This window comes from Salmo salar, unplaced genomic scaffold (assembly GCF_905237065.1).
Source record: "Salmo salar unplaced genomic scaffold, Ssal_v3.1, whole genome shotgun sequence".
NCBI classification, from domain to species: domain Eukaryota; kingdom Metazoa; phylum Chordata; class Actinopteri; order Salmoniformes; family Salmonidae; genus Salmo; species Salmo salar.
Genome location: NW_025549706.1, coordinates 61084 through 83492, shown reverse-complemented (window position 1 = coordinate 83492; position 22409 = coordinate 61084). Strand labels below are relative to the sequence as shown.

Genomic DNA, 22409 nt, shown 5'->3' with positions numbered 1-22409 from the left:
TCTGTCCCGTGCTCCTATAGCCTAGTTTGTATTTTCTCTCTGCTGACCCCTGCGGGCTGTCTGCGCCTCTTTCCTCTTAAATTGCTCCCCAGGTACCAGGGCTGCTGAGTTTGACAGGGACAGTCAACTAGGGGACACGGGGCTACTGCTAGGAGCTGGGACTGGTATCTGTTTTTTGGGGGGAATTTTGGGTTGTTTTAAATATGTTGGGTCGTAATTTGGGTTGAGGGTGGGACCCTCATTTTAAGGAGGGGGGTGTCATGGCCCCTCTACAGTGCAGGGGCAGGTCTTCCTGCAGGCAGAGGGTCGTTAGTGATTGGAGCTGGTGTGATTGGAGCCACCTGGGCTCAAGGTATTTAAACTGCTTCACTAACCACTCTCTCCCTCTCCCTGCTCCTCCAGGCTATGAGCCGGCCTGTGACACTACAGAAACTGCTGCTTGATTTTTCTGCAAGGAGTAAACTGAGTTTTACAGATATTCATGGCACATATTCAAATTTCCAAAATAAGGCATTTATGAAAATAACTATTCTCTCTATAAATACGGTACTCATTGCATGTGTCAATCAGCTGTTTCTGCCCGGTTTCACACCAGGGACCTTTCGTGTGTGAAGCGAACATGATTTGTTTCATTTTTATTATCAAATTTATTTATTTTTACAATGTGTACAGTACAATCTACAGAGAACAATACAGAAGACACTAGACTAACAGACAGGTGAACATTCACCCCCTATCACATCAAAGAACCCAAAGAAAAACACAGAAACGATTATACAAAAACAGACATGATTAAGACATAACAAAAACCACACACAAAAAAATAGGCAAATTAAACACCCCCTATCAAATAACAATCAACAAAGAAATATCAAAACAGTGCTTTCAAAAATTACAAGTGATACCTCCACTCTCCTCTCGTAAAATTAACCCACTCCCTTCAACAAAAGATTCATCAATGTTCCATCCCATAATTAAACAACATCTGTGTTTACTAAACAGTGATATAGAGACCCCACACCTTCACCCTCTTCCTGTCAAAATACCATAATTCCTCCTACAAAAAATAGCATACCTCACAAAACTCAACAAACACACATTAACACCCTCACATTTACCAGACACTCCAAATAAAAGTTCCTCCCACGCATACTTTTTCACAATTCCCCCCCCAGTTTTTACTTAATTTTTTTGTAAAGTTAAGGAATTGTTAAATCCTCACATTCTATAACTTCTCTAGGGCCAGTGGGACGATTTCGTCCCACCTACGTAACAGCCAGTGGAATCCCGTGGTGCATTATTCAAATACCTTAAATGCTATTACTTCAATTTCTCAAACATATGACTATTTTACAGCATTATAAAGACAAGACTCTCGTTAATCTAACCACACTGTCCGATTTCAAAAAGGCTTTACAACGAAAGCAAAACATTAGATTATGTCAGCAGAGTACCCAGCCAGAAATAATCAGACACCCATTTTTCAAGCTAGCATATAATGTCACATAACCCCAACCACAGCTAAATGCAGCATTAACCTCTCTGGGCTAGGTGGGACGATTTCGTCCCACTTGGCTAACATCCGGTGAAAATGCATAGCTTCAAAATTCTAAATACACTATCGTTATATTAAACATTTATGTAAATACATGTAGGTTACAGTTTTTTAAAAGCGTAACATCTTGTTAATCCAGCCAGTGTCAGATATCAAAAATGTTTTGCGGCGAAAGCATACATTATAATAATCCGAGGACAGCTCCCGCACACACAAGCATTACTGGCATTTTCCAACCAAGCATTAGCGTCACTAAAGTCAGAAATGGCAATAAAATAATCAATTACCTTTGAAGATCTTCCTCTGGTGGCAATGCCAAGTGTCCTAACTACTTAGTGAATGTCCCTTATGTTTGATAAAATCCATTTTTATAGCCTAACACGAAACATTTGTAAACCGCTTGCGTCGTGATTTCCGTCTCCTTCAACTTTGGACGTGACATTCGTGGTAATTACACTCACAAAACAAATGTATCTAGTCAAGGTTGGCTTCATTGCAATCCTCTGATTGTTAGTGACACATCTACCCTGATGGCTCTTTTCCTGGGACGTATTGACCGAAAGAAACCGATTTGAAGACAGCGATCAATGACCTCTTTACGCACCAGTGGTAGGAGCGGTCTATCGTTGATTGACTGTATTTTGGCCCAATGACCACTGATCATCTTGATCTAGCTTGGAAGATAGCCAATGAGCTAAGGTAAATGACGATGTGTAATGGTTATACGTTTGAAGACCAGCCTTTGTCGTAAACTCTGGCGTAAGAGGTTCGCTAGCCATTGCGAATCCTATTGACGGAGCCACGAGTGTTACGCATAGCGGTACATAATCGATAGCATTTTCAGCAAGTTTATATATTGAAATTATGGTGAATAAATCAGGAAAGTCTAAAACAAAGTCTAGGTATACAGATTTAACTGAGATTTTAGAGGAAATTGATAGAAAAAGCGAAACAGAGTTATTAGAGGAATATGACTCTTTCAGTGAAGGTAGCTTTGACTCTCGGGTTGAAGACATGTTTCTTCATGGGGAGGATGCCGTGCTGAATAAGCAAGTGCTAATGTTATTGTTTGAAATGAATAATATTAAATATATTTTTTTATTGAGATTCTTCGTTATTTGCAATATATAAAAATTCCATCAGTAACGCAATGTCTTCCCTGTGGCTCAGTTGGTAGAGCATGGTGTGTATAATGCCAGGGTTATGGGTTCAATTCCCACGGGGGACCAAAACAACAACAAAAAATAATGCATGAAATGTATACATTCACTACTGTAAGTCGCTCTGGATAAGAGCGTCTGCTAAATGACTAAAATGTAAATGTGTAAAGTACACATTGGCTGTACTACATGTTTATATATATTTTTTTAATTGAATTTACATAAACGTGGAATGGAACAGCACTTCACCATAATGTTCCCTGTACTCTATATAATACACATATGTTTATTTTACATGTTGATACAGGGCTCATATGTGAAAGTATTCTTACTGAGTTTTGTCTTTCATTCACAGTTGCAGTGATTCTGATTATGAGCCACCAGTGGCTAGGTGCCCATCCCCCTCTGAAGCTGGTTCATCCAGACGGACCCCCTCCACACCTACCCGGCCATCTAGAGGTGTGAAGTCAGTAACAAAGAAACGGAGGTGGGGCAGAGAGAAACCTTCAGACAAAGGGCCAGAGGGTCGTTGGCACTCTGTGTCAGAAGACGATGTGGAACCAATTCCACCAGTTTTCAGACCCAAAAGGCAGCCAGGCCCTCAACTTGACATGACTGCAAAGTACAGCCCCCTTCAACTTTTCCAACTGTTTTTCACCTCGTCAGTTGTTGATTCCCTGGTGTCGAACACCAATAAGTACGGGGCTAAGAAGCAGGCAGGAAAGAAAGAGGCATGGAAGCCCATTTCCATTTCAGACCTTTTCTGCTTTCGTTCACTGGTCATTTACATGGGGCTGGTGAAGTTGAAAACTGAGGGACTACTGGAAGACGTCAGCTCTCTACCAACTGCCTTTCCCCATGACTGTCATGTCTTGCAAAAGGTTTTTGACTATCTCACGGGCACTTCACATCAGTGACCCAGAAGTTGATGGGGAGAATGACAAGCAGAGAGGCACACCAAGGTTTGATAGGCTATGCAAGATCAAACCTCTCTACCCCAACATCGTTGAGGCCTGCAAGACCTATTTTCAGCCTGCCCAGAACCTGTCCATTGATGAGAGGATGGTAGCCTCAAAGGCCCGAATCAGCCTCAAACAATACATGAGAAACAAACCCGACCAAGTGGGGATACAAACTGTTTGTTTTGGCTGACTGTGTGCCTACACTTGTAATTTTTTTGTTTATGATGGGAAGAGCAGTTTTGCTACCGGTAATGGACTGAGTTATGATTCCGTTATGGAATTATTGGATTTAACTGCTGGGGAAGGGCTACAAACTGTTTGTAGACAACTTCTACACAAGCCCTACCCTGTTCAGAGACCTGAGGCAGCGTGATGTGTGGGCTTGTGGCACCATTCGGACCAACAGGGTGGGCTTTCCGAAAACCAAGGAGGACGACATGCCTGAGCGGGGTACCATGCGATGGATCGTGAAGATGGCCTGCTCTTTGTGAAGTGGATGGATACCAGGGAGGTGGTCATGTGCTCCAGTATCCACAAGTCCTTCAGTGGAGATCACGTCATCAGGCGTGTGAAGGACGGTAGCGGGGCATGGAACACAAAAAATGTCCCCATTCCAGCAGCTGTGAAAGACTACAACAAGAGCATGGGGGGTGTGGACCTGTCAGATGCACTGATAGGATACTACAATGTGCTCCACAAGACCATGAAATGGTACAAAACATTTTTTTATCATTTCATTGACATTGGTGTGGTCAATTCTTTCATTCTCCAGAAGGAAATGGCCAAGGGCTGTGGACAGCCCCCCATCTCACAGCTTGCATTCAGAGAGCTGCTCATCCAGGAGCTTGCTGCCTACAGCAAGTCCACTGAAGCACCTTCTGTCCCCTCTACCTCTGTCCCTTCTGCTCCAAACTGGTGTTCACCTGCCCAGATACATCTCTGCAGGCATGAATGTGCCTCAGGGCAAAAAGGCCACAGTGGGGAGACGTCGCTGTGCCCTTTGTCACAGAAAATGTGCCATCACCTGCACCACCTGCGCAGTAAGCCTCTGCTTTACAGCAGAAAGAAACTGCTATGTGCCATGGCACCATCAGCACAATATTGTGGACTGAGGGTCTTCACAATACTGTAAACAGAAAGTGTAAATAGTTCCCAATGTTATTTGTTAACTTTTTTTTGGGGGGGGGTGTTAGAATGGCATTTGTATTTTGTATATAGTTCTTTCTTTCACAAATCCCTCGACAGTGTTAAATTTAGTAGAATATGGCAAGGATTGCACATAGTCTGTAAACTTTACCTTGCAAAATCTCGTCCCATCTACAATGTCCGTTCCTGGCCACATCCTCCTCTTGATTGGCGTGGTCGCCTTCACCTTCCAGCCTTTTAGTTTCTCTTCTATCTCCTCATCCGTAATGTATGCGGGCAAGTTCAAAAAGGACACCACCAGCTCATCGTTCCTCAGCCATGATGTCACAGTTCTGTTTCTTTAGCTCGTCTATTAGTCTTTTCCATTTACATGAGACATTGTTATTTCATACTTATTTCCGTCTTTCATTCGACATCCAAGTATTGTTCCGCAAACTTCCCTTATTCCTCTCAGCAATTCCATCGTTATTATTATCTCGTCACTTATTTCCACGTTCACCGTCAGTTCCTTCTCATATGTTATTTTTTCACTGTTGTCCTTTCTCATAGTTTGTATTCTTGATGCCGAAGCCATGTTGTCCGTCCGGTTATTTTAACCTCTTGGGGCTAGGTGGGACGCTAGCGTGCCACCCGTGGTGCACTCCATCAACAGCAGGTGCATTTCAAGAGCGGCAAATTTGAATCCAAATAAATGTCAAAATTCAAATTTTTCAAAAATACAACTATGTTACACCATTTGAAAGATAAACATCTCCTTAATCTAACCACGTTTTACGATTTCAAAAAGGTTTTACGGCGAAAGCATAAATTTAGAGTATGTTAGGACAGTACATTTACAAGAGTTGTGTGTAATGTTTTGTCAAGTCAAAGACAGGGTCACCAAAACCATAAAACCAGCTAAAATGATGCACTAACCTTTTACAATCTCCATCAGATGACACTCCTAGGACATTATGTTAGACAATGCATGCATTTTTAGTTCTATCAAGTTCATATTTATATACAAAAACAGCGTTTTACTATGGCATTGATGTTGAGGAAATCGTTTCCCTCCAATAACCGGCAGTCAAGTCAGCGTCAGAAATTAAATAATTAAAATTAGAAAACATTGGTAAAATATTATATTGTCATTTAAAGAATTATAGATTTACATCTCTTGAACGCAATCAACTTGCCAGATTTAAAAATAACCTTACTGGGAAATCACACTTTGCAATAATCTGAGCACTGCGCCCAGAAAAATACGCGTTGCGATACAGACTAGACGTCATGTTGGGGAGATCTAAAATCGAAAATACTATGTAAATAATCCATTACCTTTGATTCTCTTCATCAGATGTCACTTCCAGGTATCACAGGTCCATAACGAATGTAGTTTTGTTCAAAAAAGCTCATCATTTATGTCCAAAAATCTCCGTCTCGTTAGCACATGATGTAAGCCAGCCGGACTTCTCGTCATGAACGAGGGGAAAAAATATATTTCCGTTCGTTCAAACATGTCAAACGTTGTATAGCATAAATCATTAGGGCCTTTTTTAACCAGAACATGAATAATATTCAAGGTGGACGAATGCATACTCTTTTATAACGTATTGGAACGAGGGTACCCAACATGAAGTAGCGCGCCAGGTGTCTAATGGGACATCACCGTTCCATGGCTCTTGTTCGGTCAGATCTCCCTCCAGAAGACTCAAAACACTTTGTAAAGGCTGGTGACATCTAGTGGAAGCAATAGGAAGTGCCAAAATATTCCTAAACCCCTGTGTTTTTCAATGGGATAGGTTTAAAGTCAATACAACACATCAGGTATCCACTTCCTGTCAGAAAATGTCTCAGGGTTTTGCCTGCCAAATGAGTTCTGTTATACTCACAGACACCATTCAAACAGTTTTGGAAACTTTAGAGTGTTTTCTATCCATATATAATAAGTATATGCATATTCTAGTTACTGGGTAGGATTAGTAACCAGATTAAATCGGGTACATTTTTTTTATCCAGACGTGCAAATGCTGCCCCCTAGACCCAACAGGTTAAGCAATATCCCCCAAACAGCTCACGCTGATGGGGGATAATAACAACAACAAAAAAATTCAAACATATGTCAAATAAACCCCCCCAAAAAACGATATTCTCTCTCAAGTACTGACACCTGCTGCTCATCCACTTCCTGAACATCCAAAAAGGGGCGTGTAAAGCGAACGTGATAACCACTACACTACAGAAACGGCTGCTTGATTTTTCTGCAAGGAGTAAACTGAATTTTACTGATATTCATTGCATGTATTCGAATTTCAAAAATAAGGCATTTATGAAAATAACTATTCTCTGTATAAATACGGTACTCATTCCATGTGTCAATGAATTCTGTTAGGGTCAGGGGGTTAAGGTTAGGGGTTATGATAAATTCATTTTTTTTTTTGGTTTTTCACCTTGTGTTGCACTGGCCTATTGTGGTCTCTGTTATTGTTTCCAGTCTGGTGTTCATTGGGAGGGTTGTGTTTGAATGAGATGTATGAATAGTTTACCTACTTACATTTTGCCATTCAATCCAAGTGGAGCCAGAGATCTAAGGGTTGGGGTTAGGTTTAATAATGACAGATGAATCTGATGTGCACTGGCAAACCTTTTAAAATAAATGGTAAAACTATTGTATAGAGATACTTTAATTACTAAAAATAAAGGGGGGGGAGAGAATAATAAGAGGACCAGGATCATAATTTAAAATAAAACCTGGGTTAAGAACCAGGAATACAATCCTAAGGATTAGAGACCAGGGGCCAAGGTCAGAACAATAGTCCAGGAGTTAGGGTTGGGTATGAGTGTCTAGGGGTTAGAGTTACGTATATGAGCTCCAAGAGTTAGGGTTAGATAAGGGGTTAGGATGGGGAATTAGGGTTAGGCATGAGGATCTAGGGATTGGGGTGGGGGATTAGGATTTTAGGAACTGGGGGTTAGGTATAAGGGTCTAGGGGTTAGGATAGGGAATCAGGATTTTGGAACTAGGAGTTAAGTGTTCAGATCTAGGGGTTAAAGTAGGGTATAGGGACTGGGATTTAGGATTTCGGGACTAGGGGTTAGGGTTGAGTATTAGGGTCTAGGGGCTAAGTTTAGGTATAGGAACTGGGATTGGGAACTAGGGGTTAGATTCGGGATCCAAGGAAAAAATAAGGGAAAAGGAGAGGACCAAATAGGGGAACCGCCCAACAAATAAAAAGTATGCATTAAGGACAAGTGCTATTAAACAAAGACAAATCCACAATAGACGAATCAACATACCACACTAAGTGTAAAAATAAGTGCTTTCAACTTAAAATAAGCGCTATAAAAGTATACAAGAAATAAGGTAAAACCACGCCACACTAACGAATAAAAAAAGTATATAAATAAAATAAGTGCCATCATTCATGGGAAGTGCTTGAAAAACATAAGAATGAATTCATAAATTAAATAAACATTTATCATGGGGGGGGGGGCCTCTCCCACGGCCCCCCACCCGTTCCTAGCCCCTGAAAAATATACTAATTTAACCTCACCGGAGATGGCGCCTCCCATCAGGTAGATAAACAAAAGTTTAATATTTTTCATTCAAGCCCTTAGGATCTATTGTTTGGAGGCACCCAATCCAAGTTCTGTCCATCCCCTGTCTGTGTCCTGGACCAGCTCCCATTTATCTCCAGACCAAAAATACTAATTTTCCACTGCATGTAAGCCAAAATGCAAATACAATACAGTACTCTTATTACCTTTAGCCATATGGTATAGATGTTGTTTGAGTCTGACCTGTAGTGCATTCTTTGTTTCTCCTATATAAATCTTTTGGCACAATTTGCACTTAATTCCATAAATGAAGTTTACAGTGGACAATTAAATTCTGTCTTACAAGGAACCCCAAACCCGAGAAGGCATTAACAATGTATTTGGGTCTCCCCAAATATTTATCCAATTTTAGGTACATCTTTCGTCTGGAAGGCGGAGTGGACTAACATGTCCCCGAGGTTTTTATTTTTTTCGATAGGCTGAGATTACTCTACAATCTACCAGCCCATCCACAGCTTGTTGAGCTTCCCGGAAGTTAGACCTCAAGGTCCTACTAAATCCACCCAAGCTCCCAGAGTATGTAGTAACAGATGGTATCAAATTGTGTGTGTCTGCTGTTTTATTGTAACTCCCTTCCAAATAATTGGCCTACCTCTGCTTTTATCCCCCTAAGGAAACGTTTGAAGTGGCCCCAAGGCTCTAAAAAGAATGGTTGCCTCCTCCACGTGCTCACATAATGTACAAATTCTATTAAACCGGATCAGCTGAGATTTAATTATCCCTCTAAAGGTATGTTTTGGATGATAACTTGCCTTATGTAGCAGAGCATGCCTATCTGTCTGCTTGAAGAAGACTTTAGTGGCCAATGATTTAGTTAACCCCTCAGAAAATACAAAGAACCTGAGTGTCCAAAAACTCTAGTTATTCCCTTTGTATATTGTGGGATGTTGTAATGGCAGGATGTGTATTGAGGGTTTCTAAAAAAACACTCAAAGTCCTTCATAGAACTCACCCAGATACCAAAGATGTCATCCAAATACCTGAGATATAAAAAAGGAAGGGTCTTACACTTAGGAAACACTGTCTCTTCCCAAAAACACATAAGTTGGCAAAGGCTGGAGCAAACTTCTTACCCATGGCAGTGCCATGGATCTGAAGATAAAACTTATCATTAAAATCATCCCTTAAGACTCAACTTCAACAGATCTAAAATGTCCTTATCTGGGGGTCAGGAAACCTGTCAAAGGCCTGTTTGACTGCCCGCAGTCCCAAAGAGGTTTCAATGTTTGTATATACTGAGTTAATATCTACTGAAAATAGGAAGGCCCCTAGTGGTAATTCGAGACCTTTAAGTTTACCAACAAATCATACCTGTCTTTTACATAAGAAGCATGCTTCTGAGATAGCGGATTGATAAAATGATCAATATATTCAGAAATTCGATACGATTCCGATCCACAGTCACTAACAATTGGGCGGCCACTAGGGATCTGAGAGGGCACCGACCACTCTTCCAAAGGTTTATGAATTTTTGTGAGAAGATAGAATTGTCCGCTGTCTTGGTACCTCCGGGCCCAACGGATAAGTATATTGCTTGGGAGTAAACATTTTATCAAGCAGTTCCAACAATATCGTCTTAATCATGTTTTGAGTCTCAGATTGAGTCGAGTGATCTAATGCAACAATTTTTCACGTTATTCAATTGCCTGTTAGCCTCCAATAAATACTGTAGTCTGTCCATGATTACAATCTGTGATCCTTTGTCTGCAGGTTTGATAACTATACTCCGATTTGACCCCAACAATTCAATAGTGTCCGACTCTAATTGCGTGATATTCCCCTTAATTACCGGCCCAGGTCAGAAACGCCTAAATGCATCGAGATCCCTCCTGATCAATGTTTGATTGGATGGAGATATCGATTTTATTCTAGGTTCCCAAACCGAGGGATCTGTAAACGGCACAAAAGGAATGTCAGTATCATAATTAAAATGATCCAACAATTTCAGCCTCCTATGGTATGTGTGTAGGTCCCTACGAAGCTCCATCTGGTCTAGAATTCCGGGAGTGGGGATAAAAGACAATCCCCGTTCCAATACATTTCTTACTATCTCAGAAAGCCTATGAGTGAGAGATTAGTAATATTTGAATGTGGAGCTGTATTGGAGCACTGTTCTCCCCTTACATGTTTAAATTATCCAACCAAAAGTTTAAGATGGTATTTCCTGTTTCAGATGTCCAGTGTACTGGGTCCCGTGGCAATGTGTGAAACCTAAGTTTACTAATCTCAGGTAAATAAGTACATTGCGCTAGGATCCTTCGATTAAGTTGATCCAAGAGTGACTGTTGCTGTTTTTCCAGTCTGAGTAGTTAATAATGGGCACATAGAGTATGGCATTAGGAAATTTACTTTCTGCCACTTTCAACAGTTGTTGTAGTTGCTTCCTGGAGGTTAATGCCAGCTGTTTCAACAGGCAGTTGTTTAGCCCTCCTGATAACACCACCTTCTCCACTGTTGGATGTTGTTCTAGTTTCTCTACTACTCCTTTTAGATGGTGGAACGTAGCGCCAGGGAAGCCATCTGCTTGCACTCTAGAATCGGTAAACCCAGGTATCCGTGAAATATTAGTCTCCAATTATAACAATTGGTTTTCTAATTGTAAGTTCCCAATCCAAAATGTTCCTGGTAGAATTTGGGTGCCTAACTGGTTCAAGGCAGGTGGATATAGGCCTCCTGACAGGTAAATTAATCACCAGGGTAGAAAAGGAAACCCCCGTGTAGGCCTCAGCTGGTATAAATTCCACTGTTTTACTCTGACCTGAACCAAGAGGGGAAGTCCCCGAAGGGAGTAGCAGCCGGGGAACTGGAGCGGCGGCAACGTGGGGCCCTCCTGGGGGCTCAGACAAGGACGTATTCAGGAAAAGTTCCGTTTTGTCGTCACTTATCATTTCTTCCCCCCCCTCGGGTCCCAAGGGCAGCCGCACACGGGTCCCGCTCCCCTCCAACTCCGGGTTCCTCCTGGCCAGAGTCAGATAAAGAGGCAATAGTATTACTACATTGTAGGACAACATTACTGTATAAAGACCTCTTAGGACTATGAACAAGAGCAGGCCTCACCTGTATTTGTTTCCAGATATCCACCCCCCCCTGAGACCAACTCTGTGGTTAATGGATCTCCAGCAAGTGCTTGGGGTCTAGGGGAATGTGTTTCAGCCGTAACCAAAATAGTTTCCCCCCCGGGGAACCAAATCCAGCTCTAGAGCTGATAGACTTGGAGACCTCCTAGGGGGGCTCCTCTTAGGTCTGTTTTTAAACCCACCCTTAACTAACCCACTGGCCGGACTGCTGTTTCCCACTACTTCCACATTACTGGGAGCTGGAGACAGGACACCCGACAAGAGCGGGAAAAGCCTCCATGGTCAATTGGCCTGGACCTACCACCTCACTAGCACTTGCCTTTGGAAGCATAGCCTCTAACGTTGCCACTGATGATTGGGTAAACTTACGTCTATCTTGCCCTTGCCCAAGCAACAGCTCGATCAAAGGAATTAATATAAAATCTCCCCACCTCCTATAACCCTGCTGCCAGAACTGAATCATAATGGTCCACTAAGATGCACATAGTGTCCATCCAGTGGTCCGTTTTCTGCTTAACCAGCTCCAAAACGGTGGGATTGGGTAAGGAAGGTTTGATAAAGGCTAAGTCTCACAACCTGTTTCCTCATGCCAGGCGGGAAAGACCTTTTCATTTGCAATTCTGCTAGAATTTCTGCATGGTGAATGGCTTGTAATAATTTGAAGTACTGCTTAGTCAGTTTAAGATCAAGAGGTTTTAGGGCTATCCAAACTTAGTGAGTATATTCCCCCAGGGCTATCGGCTGCACCAAAGGCTCAAACCAATTTTCTCCTGGGAAGCGTCATTTTCTCCTACCATTAAAAAAAATAGTTTTAATCCACAATATTATACCAACTGAATCTCCACCGCCCCACAGTCGTTTTGGAGTCAAAAACAAAAAAGAAAGGGGGAGAGAAAGAAGAAATTTAAAAGAAAATCACAACATTTTCATAAAAGGCAACATAAACAATTAAAAATCATGAAAGTCCCTTAATATTGTCCTACCAAAGAATTCTTTGGTGATGGTTCACTAACCAGAATAGTTTGTCCATTGGATCAGCAATATTCAGGGGTAACAAAAAAATCCTTCAACTTAGTCTTTTTCCAGGCATCTTGTTCTCATTGGAGCTTTCTTTCGAGTGAGTTTTATAATCCAAGATGCCTTCATATGCTAGATTCCATGGTGTTGTTGCATTCAAATAGTCAGTGAACCAAAAAAAGGGGTTTCAAACAATTTCAAATCCTTCAATCCAAAAAAGGAATAAAAACAGTTTAAGAACCCATTAAGGGAACTTTCAGAAATTTAAAACAAGGCACAACCAAAAGACCTGACGTTTCAGCCTGATAGCTTTCTTCAGAGGTAATGAGTAGTCACTAACACCTGTGTTAATATGGGGAGCTAAGAGGGCGGCTCCATACCTCCCAGAACATGTCTATTGCTCAGTCCTCCGTCAATCTTCCCATTCTCCTCCAATCCACAGTCCCGATAGGGGTTGGTATTCAATCATTATGTGCTGCTCAACAAACCAGTTAATGAGTAGTCAATGACACTTGTGTTAATCTGGGGAATTAAAGGGACGGAACCATCCTTCCCAAACCATGTCAATTACTTAGTCCTCCATCAGTCCGCTCATTCTCCTCCAACAGTCCCAATTGGGTTTGGTGTTCAATTGTTGTGAACTACTCAACAAACAAATTAAAACAACGAACACACTAAAACAATCAAGTCTAAGAAGTCTTTTAAAACCCAAATACTGTATAAAATGCCAGGCACGGGCTAGGTTAGGTTTGGGGATAACAGATGAATCTGATATGCACTGGCAACTTTTTTAAATAAATGGTAAAACCATGGTATAAAATACCTTAATTACTAAAAAAAGAAAAGGGGGGGGAAGGAATAATAAAAAGAGGACCCGGATCATCATATAAAATATAAACCCTGGGTTAACAACCAGGGATACAATCCAAAGGAATAAAAGCCAGGAGGTCAAAATAATAGACCAGAAATTAGGGTTGGGTATGAGAGTCTAGGGGTGGAGTTAGGTATGTTCGCTCCAAGTGTTAGGGTTAGATAAGGGGGTATGAGGGTTAGATAAGGGGGTATGAGGGTTGGGGTTGGATACGGGGGTATAAGGGTTAGGGTTATGATAAATTCCGGGTTTTTTTTGTGGTTTTTCACCTTGCGTTGTACTGGCTTATTGTGGTCTCTTATTGTTTCCAGTCTGGTGTTTATTGGGAGGGTTGTGTGTGTGAATATGTGAAATGTATGAATAGTTTCCCCACTTATATTTTGCCATTTAATCCAAGTGGAGCCAGAGATCTAAGGTTGGCTATCCACTTGGATTCTGCGGCCTTTCTCTGGGCTATGGTCCAGGTAGAGTGTCACGGTTGTCGTAGGGTAGAGTGGACCAAAACACAGCAGGAATATGTGCACTCATCTTCTTTTATTAAATGGACAAAGGTAAACCAAAACAAACACATACACCAAAAAACACAACGACGAATAACAGGCCGGTAAGGCACAAAGCTATACACAGCACAATCTCCCACAAAAAACCCATGAAAACTAACTCCTACTTATAGGACCTTCAATCAGAAGCAACGATAACCAGCTGCTTCCAATTGAAGGTCCAACCCAAGTAAACTAAACATAGAAATAGACTAGACTAGACAGAACATAGAAATACACTAACATAGAACAGTGCCCAAAAACCCCGGAATACATAAATCAAACACCCCTCTACATAGACACACACACCCCGAACCACATAAAGCAAATACCCCCTGCCACGTCCTGACCAAACTACAATATCAAATAACCCCTATACTGGTCAGGACGTGACATAGAGACAGTTTCTAGCCCAGTGATGTTGAGGTGTATAATATGGTGTGTTTGGAAGTGTGTAACTAAATGTGTGGACAGTTTATTATTGGTAATTGTATATAGATGTTTGAGACGTGTTAAAATTGTCGATCCAGTTTCCCCCACAGATTTTTTTGCATAATGCACAGGTGATTGCATAAACTATGTTAGTGCTGTTTATGTTCATCAGTTGTGTGATTTGGCTACCGGTGTGTGCGTATGGGTTGTGTATGTTTGTCAGTTGTCTGTAGTAGTGGCTTTCAGTGGGTACTGGGGGAGAGGGCCTGTTTGAAAATGTTGCATTGACTAGGAGATCCTTCAGATTGGGGTTCCTCCTGTATGCTGAGATCGGTCGGAATGGTTGTAGTGGGGGGAAGGCCTGTTGTGTGTTAGAAAATGCGCTTTTCAGTCTTGAGTGTATGCGTTGGTTTATGTGTGAATAGGTGCTGATGATTGGTAGCCTCTTGGGTTCCGGCCCCGTACCCAATGTGGGAATGGGGTTTCTAGGGAAAGTCTGGGGGTTAGGGTTGGGGTTGTGGTTGTGGTTAGGGTTAAGAGAAAATTGCCCTTCAGGAGGACCAAAGACACGGGCACATGTTCTCTAATTCTATTTCTCCTATTAATACATCATAATCCTACAGGAAATTGGGAGATGTTATGGTTTATACCTGAAAAAGAACAGATAAGAGGAACATTTTCCTCTAAGAGGATAAACACCCAGACACTACCCAAACAATACATACTTTCTAATTCCCAGGCTCCTCAGAATACATCTTTAAAAAGCCAGGGTTATAATTTAAAGTACCGATTTAAGATTGTCAGTGTCAAGGTTAAAATTAGGCTCTCATACTTTTGTTTCAGGCCTGTGGGATTCCTGATATCCACTTTTTGAGTCCCAGGGGGTTAGGCTTAGGGTTAAGATTAGATTTGAGGCTTGAGTTCAACTTAGGGTTGGTATCGGGGTCAAGGTTCAGGGATTGAGGTGGGGTCACGGTTCAGGGATTAGGGTTGGGTTTGGGGTTAGGGGTTGGGGTGGGTTCTAGTTTTGAGTCGGTTGATCCACTTCCATGTCTGACACGTGGAAGCCGAAGGGGGGGAAAGGGAATGGGTGCACTCCACAGCATTGACGCGCGGGCCAGGGGGGTCCGGGCGCACCCGGCCAAAGTTGTAGACCCCATTGTTGCCCACTGGTGAAAGAGCCCGAGGGTGCGATGGCTGGGCGTTAGAGTCAGTCCGTCAGTAGGGTTGGGGTTAAGGTTGAGGTGGGGGTACACATGCATACACACATAAAAACATAAGAAGGGATACGCCTATACACATATTTTTTATACAAAACATACACATACATCCCCACAAGTAGTGTGAGGGATGACACACAACATGACACTCACCTTCATCCTCGTGTGTGTGTGTGTATATTTATATAAGGGCTGTGTAAAACTCAAATTAAGGAAAGAGGAAAGTACAAATAAAATAAAAAGTAGCCAAAAAGAGCCCCCTCTGCCATCTGTGTGGGACCTGCCTTCCGTACAGCAACACTACAGATCAAGAGGAGCCCCAGCCACAACGCGTTTCTGCCTTACTCGGATTCATCAGGTAGCAGGGAGAAAAATATGAATCAAATTAACAATAAAAATAAAAATGCTGTAAGTTGTAATAATATGTGTGTATATATCTATATGCGTAGTGCGGTGTTCTGTGTGGTTTACTTACCTTTGATGTAGTCCTGGTTAACCTCTATGGGCTAGGTGGGACGCTAGCGTGCCACCCGTGGTGCACTCCATCAACAGCAGGTGCATTTCAAGAGCGGCAAATTTGAATCCAAATAAATGTCAAAATTCAAATTTTTCAAACATACAACTATTTTACACCCTTTGAAAGATAAACATCTCCTTAATCTAACCACGTTTTACGATTTCAAAAAGGTTTTACGGCGAAAGCATAAATTTAGAGTATGTTAGGACAGTACATTTACAAGAGTTGTGTGTAATGTTTTGTCAATTCAAAGACAGGGTCACCAAAACCATAAAACCAGCTAAAATGATGCACTAACCTTTTACAATCTCCATCAGATGACACTCCTAGGACATTATGTTAGACAATGCATGCATTTTTAGTTCTATCAAGTTCATATTTATATCCAAAAACAGCGTTTTACTATGGCATTGATGTTGAGGAAATCGTTTCCCTCCAATAACCGGCAGTCAAGTCAGCGTCACAAATTAAATAATTAAAATTAGAAAACATTGGTAAAATATTATATTGTCATTTAAAGAATTATAGATTTACATCTCTTGAACGCAATCAACTTGCCAGATTTAAAAATAACCTTACTGGGAAATCACACTTTGCAATAATCTGAGCACTGCGCCCAGAAAAATACGCGTTGCGATACAGACTAAACGTCATGTTGGGGAGATCTAAAATCGAAAATACTATGTAAATAATCCATTACCTTTGATTCTCTTCATCAGATGTCACTTCCAGGTATCACAGGTCCATAACGAATGTAGTTTTGTTCAAAAAAGCTCATCATTTATGTCCAAAAATCTCCGTCTTGTTAGCACATGATCTAAGCCAGCCGGACTTCTCGTCATGAACGAGGGGAAAAAATATATTTCTGTTCGTTCAAACATGTCAAACGTTGTATAGCATAAATCATTAGGGCCTTTTTAACCAGAACATGAATAATATTCAAGGTGGACGAATGCATACTCTTTTATAACGTATTGGAACGAGGGTACCCAACATGAACTCGCGCCAGGTGTCTAATGGGACATCATCGTTCCATGGCTCTTGTTCGGTCAGATCTCCCTCCAGAAGACTCAAAACACTTTGTAAAGGCTGGTGACATCTAGTGGAAGCAATAGGAAGTGCCAAAATATTCCTCAGCCCCTGTGTTTTTCAATGGGATAGGTTTAAAGGTAATACAACACATCAGGTATCCACTTCCTGTCAGAAAATGTCTCAGGGTTTTGCCTGCCAAATGAGTTCTGTTATACTCACAGACACCATTCAAACAGTTTTAGAAAATTTAGGGTGTTTTCTATCCATATGTAATAAGTATATGCATATTCTAGTTACTGGGTAGGAGTGGTAACCAGATTAAATCGGGTATGTTTTTTTATCCAGCCGTGTCAATACTGCCCCCTAGCCCTAACAGGTTAAAATATGAATTGATCTCATTTTGCTCAATATTCATTTGTCAACACTCATCATCAGTTTGCTGTCGCGGCTTAAGAAGACAGAATGTGAAAAACACAGCAGATGAAATACAAAAGATTTGAACTGAAGCCTGGTCAACAGTTTGGAAGACTGCTATGCTCACAAGTATAGCACAAACACTCACATGAGGTTCAATCTTTCCAAGCACCATGGACAAGAACAATGGATATCCTCATTGTCATTGCCGCAGAAAGCAAAACTATTTTCTTCTTGTGTAAGGCTTGTTGGTCTAGGGGTATGATTCTCGCTTAGGGTGCGAGAGGTCCTGGGTTCAAATCCCGGATGAGCCCTTTTGCAGATCTTTTAACAAGCTCAGACAGGCAGATCTCAGGCCACTGGTCGCAAACAGCCACCTCTTGGGCGCAGGACGAGGTGGCTGAATGCTTTCGGCGATGGACAGCTAATCTATTGTGATATTCACTAGTTGGCTCAATGTCGCACTTCATTTTGAAAACCTGCAAAAAAATAAGAGCAAATCGGACTTCCACGAACATTGATTCCAATGTAATACACTTGAAATTACACCCAGCCCCTAAAACTAGTGAATATCTCATGCTCTGCATTGGCCGGGAATCGAACCCGGGTCAACTGCTTGGAAGGGAGCTATGCTCACCACTATACCACCAATGCTATGTTCATCTCGCTAGCAACATGGAGACATCGATTCATATCCTGACTCACCTCATGTGAGTGTTTGTGCTATACTTGTGAGCATAGCAGTCTTCCAAACTGTTGACCAGGCTTCAGTTCAAATCTTTTGTATTTCATCTGCTGTGTTTTTCACATTCTGTCTTCTTAAGCCGCGACAGCAAACTGATGATGAGTGTTGACAAATGAATATTGAGCAAAATGAGATCAATTCATATTTTAAAAGAGAAACTGAAAAAATACAACTTCAAAAAGAATGGAGCTCATTTATTTTGAGTTGACTGATGCATCAGTACGTGAATCAAAGTAAACGAATGTAAAAAATACCCATTCAAATCGATCCGTTTTCAACTAGAGAGATTGAGATGTGTCGTATCTGTCTCAAGCCTCCATAACTGTTTATGTTACACCTCCACATCTGCAATGAAAGGTGGTGGAGCTAGAGCGGTGTTAGTCAAACCATGAGACATACCTATAATCGGTCTTCTCACAAAAACATCTGTAGCTTCTGAACCGTTTGACCTACAAAATCGTATGACCACTCCCCTGGAAAGGGGAGACCCTCACGAACACGGTGGTGTTCTCAATTTGTCTCTACGTCCCCCACAAGTGTCAGGGGACTCGTCTGAAGTCGGAACCCTTTATGTGCCAACTTCTGTTTGTAGAATCCAAAATCTTTGGGCTACAAACTAATGTGACCCCACTTGTCACAATGTTCTCAGTTTTGCCCTACGTTCTCCACAAGTGTCACGGGACAAATCTGAAGGTAACAGGTACTGATTAAAATGATAGATTTTTTAACCAGGGACCTCTCGCACCCTAAGCCATAATCGTACACCTACACCAACGATCCGTTTGGTCAAAGAATTTTCACTTTCCACAAAAATGACGGTCAGGATATGAATCGATGTCTCCATGTTGCTAGCGAGATCAACATAGCATTGGTGGTATAGTGGTGAGCATAGCTGCCTTCCAAGCAGTTAACCCGGGTTCGATTCCCGGCCAATGCGGAGCATGATATATTCACTAGTTTTAGGGGCTGGGTGTAATTTCAAGTGTATTACATTGGAATCAATGTTCGTGGAAGTCCGATTTGCTCTTACTTTTTGCAGGTTTTCAAAATGAAGTGCGACATTGAGCCAACTAGTGAATATCACAATAGATTAGCTGTCCATCGACGAAAGCATTCAGCCACCTCGTCCTGCGCCCAAGAGGTGGCTGTTTGCGACCAGTGGCCTGAGATCTGCCTGTCTGAGCTTGTTAAAAGATCTGCAAAAGGGCTCATCCGGGATTTGAACCCGGGACCTCTCGCACCCTAAGCGAGAATCATACCCCTAGACCAACGAGCCTTACACAAGAAGAAAATTGTTTTGCTTTCTGCGGCAATGACAATGAGGATATCCATTGTTCTTGTCCATGGTGCTTGGAAAGATTGAACCTCATGTGAGTGTTTGTGCTATACTTGTGAGCATAGCAGTCTTCCAAACTGTTGACCAGGCTTCAGTTCAAATCTTTTGTATTTCATCTGCTGTGTTTTTCACATTCTGTCTTCTTAAGCCGCGACAGCAAACTGATGATGAGTGTTGACAAATGAATATTGAGCAAAATGAGATCAATTCATATTTTAAAAGAGAAACTGAAAAAAATACAACTTCAAAAAGAATGGAGCTCATTTATTTTGAGTTGACTGATGCATCAGTACGTGAATCAAAGTAAACGAATGTAAAAATACCCATTCAAATCGATCCGTTTTCAACTAGAGAGATTGAGATGTGTCGTATCTGTCTCAAGCCTCCATAACTGTTTATGTTACACCTCCACATCTGCAATGAAAGGTGGTGGAGCTAGAGCGGTGTTAGTCAAACCATGAGACATACCTATAATCGGTCTTCTCACAAAAACATCTGTAGCTTCTGAACCGTTTGACCTACAAAATCGTATGACCACTCCCTGGAAAGGGGAGACCCTCACGAACACGGTGGTGTTCTCAATTTGTCTCTACGTCCCCCACAAGTGTCAGGGGACTCGTCTGAAGTCGGAACCCTTTATGTGCCAACTTCTGTTTGTAGAATCCAAAATCTTTGGGCTACAAACTAATGTGACCCCACTTGTCACAATGTTCTCAGTTTTGCCCTACGTTCTCCACAAGTGTCACGGGACAAATCTGAAGGTAACAGGTACTGATTAAAATGATAGATTTTTTAACCAGGGACCTCTCGCACCCTAAGCCATAATCGTACACCTACACCAACGATCCGTTTGGTCAAAGAATTTTCACTTTCCACAAAAATGACGGTCAGGATATGAATCGATGTCTCCATGTTGCTAGCGAGATCAACATAGCATTGGTGGTATAGTGGTGAGCATAGCTGCCTTCCAAGCAGTTAACCCGGGTTCGATTCCCGGCCAATGCGGAGCATGATATATTCACTAGTTTTAGGGGCTGGGTGTAATTTCAAGTGTATTACATTGGAATCAATGTTCGTGGAAGTCCGATTTGCTCTTACTTTTTGCAGGTTTTCAAAATGAAGTGCGACATTGAGCCAACTAGTGAATATCACAATAGATTAGCTGTCCATCGACGAAAGCATTCAGCCACCTCGTCCTGCGCCCAAGAGGTGGCTGTTTGCGACCAGTGGCCTGAGATCTGCCTGTCTGAGCTTGTTAAAAGATCTGCAAAAGGGCTGATCCGGGATTTGAACCCGGGACCTCTCGCACCCTAAGCGAGAATCATACCCCTAGACCAACGAGCCTTACACAAGAATAAAATTGTTTTGCTTTCTGCGGCAATGACAATGAGGATATCCATTGTTCTTGTCCATGGTGCTTGGAAAGATTGAACCTCATGTGAGTGTTTGTGCTATACTTGTGAGCATAGCAGTCTTCCAAACTGTTGACCAGGCTTCAGTTCAAATCTTTTGTATTTCATCTGCTGTGTTTTTCACATTCTGTCTTCTTAAGCCGCGACAGCAAACTGATGATGAGTGTTGACAAATGAATATTGAGCAAAATGAGATCAATTCATATTTTAAAAGAGAAACTGAAAAAAATACAACTTCAAAAAGAATGGAGCTCATTTATTTTGAGTTGACTGATGCATCAGTACGTGAATCAAAGTAAACGAATGTAAAAAATACCCATTCAAATCGATCCGTTTTCAACTAGAGAGATTGAGATGTGTCGTATCTGTCTCAAGCCTCCATAACTGTTTATGTTACACCTCCACATCTGCAATGAAAGGTGGTGGAGCTAGAGCGGTGTTAGTCAAACCATGAGACATACCTATAATCGGTCTTCTCACAAAAACATCTGTAGCTTCTGAACCGTTTGACCTACAAAATCGTATGACCACTCCCTGGAAAGGGGAGACCCTCACGAACACGGTGGTGTTCTCAATTTGTCTCTACGTCCCCCACAAGTGTCAGGGGACTCGTCTGAAGTCGGAACCCTTTATGTGCCAACTTCTGTTTGTAGAATCCAAAATCTTTGGGCTACAAACTAATGTGACCCCACTTGTCACAATGTTCTCAGTTTTGCCCTACGTTCTCCACAAGTGTCACGGGACAAATCTGAAGGTAACAGGTACTGATTAAAATGATAGATTTTTTAACCAGGGACCTCTCGCACCCTAAGCCATAATCGTACACCTACACCAACGATCCGTTTGGTCAAAGAATTTTCACTTTCCACAAAAATGACGGTCAGGATATAAATCGATGTCTCCATGTTGCTAGCGAGCTTCAAGTCGCATTGGTGGTATAGTGGTGAGCATAGCTGCCTTCCAAGCAGTTGACCCGGGTTCGATTCCCGGCCAATGCAGAGCATGAGATATTCACTAGTTTTAGGGGCTGGGTGTAATTTCAAGTGTATTACATTGGAATCAATGTTCGTGGAAGTCCGATTTGCTCTTACTTTTTGCAGGTTTTCAAAATGAAGTGCGACATTGAGCCAACTAGTGAATATCACAATAGATTAGCTGTCCATCGCCGAAAGCATTCAGCCACCTCGTCCTGCGCCCAAGAGGTGGCTGTTTGCGACTCAGTGGCCTGAGATCTGCCTGTCTGAGCTTGTTAAAAGATCTGCAAAAGGGCTCATCCGGGATTTGAACCCGGGACCTCTCGCACCCTAAGCGAGAATCATACCCCCTAGACCAACGAGCCTTACACAAGAATAAAATTGTTTTGCTTTCTGCGGCAAT

General features: G+C 41.9%; 8 non-coding genes across 8 annotated transcripts; 4 read left to right on the top strand and 4 right to left on the bottom strand.

The window, feature by feature from the left end:
• The first annotated feature begins 17781 nt into the window (after nt 1–17781).
• Nucleotides 17782–17853, top strand: trnap-agg (transfer RNA proline (anticodon AGG)). The gene has a single exon. It is a non-coding gene; the product is annotated as a tRNA-Pro (tRNA).
• Nucleotides 17854–18121: 268 nt separating this feature from the next.
• trnag-ucc (transfer RNA glycine (anticodon UCC)) lies at nt 18122–18193 on the bottom strand. The gene has a single exon. It is a non-coding gene; the product is annotated as a tRNA-Gly (tRNA).
• Nucleotides 18194–19149: 956 nt separating this feature from the next.
• Nucleotides 19150–19221, top strand: trnag-ucc (transfer RNA glycine (anticodon UCC)). The gene has a single exon. It is a non-coding gene; the product is annotated as a tRNA-Gly (tRNA).
• A 267-nt stretch (nt 19222–19488) lies between these two features.
• On the bottom strand, nt 19489–19560 carry trnap-agg (transfer RNA proline (anticodon AGG)). Its single transcript has one exon. It is a non-coding gene; the product is annotated as a tRNA-Pro (tRNA).
• A 993-nt stretch (nt 19561–20553) lies between these two features.
• trnag-ucc (transfer RNA glycine (anticodon UCC)) lies at nt 20554–20625 on the top strand. Its single transcript has one exon. It is a non-coding gene; the product is annotated as a tRNA-Gly (tRNA).
• A 267-nt stretch (nt 20626–20892) lies between these two features.
• trnap-agg (transfer RNA proline (anticodon AGG)) lies at nt 20893–20964 on the bottom strand. The gene has a single exon. It is a non-coding gene; the product is annotated as a tRNA-Pro (tRNA).
• Nucleotides 20965–21958: 994 nt separating this feature from the next.
• trnag-ucc (transfer RNA glycine (anticodon UCC)) lies at nt 21959–22030 on the top strand. Its single transcript has one exon. It is a non-coding gene; the product is annotated as a tRNA-Gly (tRNA).
• Nucleotides 22031–22298: 268 nt separating this feature from the next.
• trnap-agg (transfer RNA proline (anticodon AGG)) lies at nt 22299–22371 on the bottom strand. Its single transcript has one exon. It is a non-coding gene; the product is annotated as a tRNA-Pro (tRNA).
• Between the last annotated feature and the right edge of the window lie 38 nt (nt 22372–22409).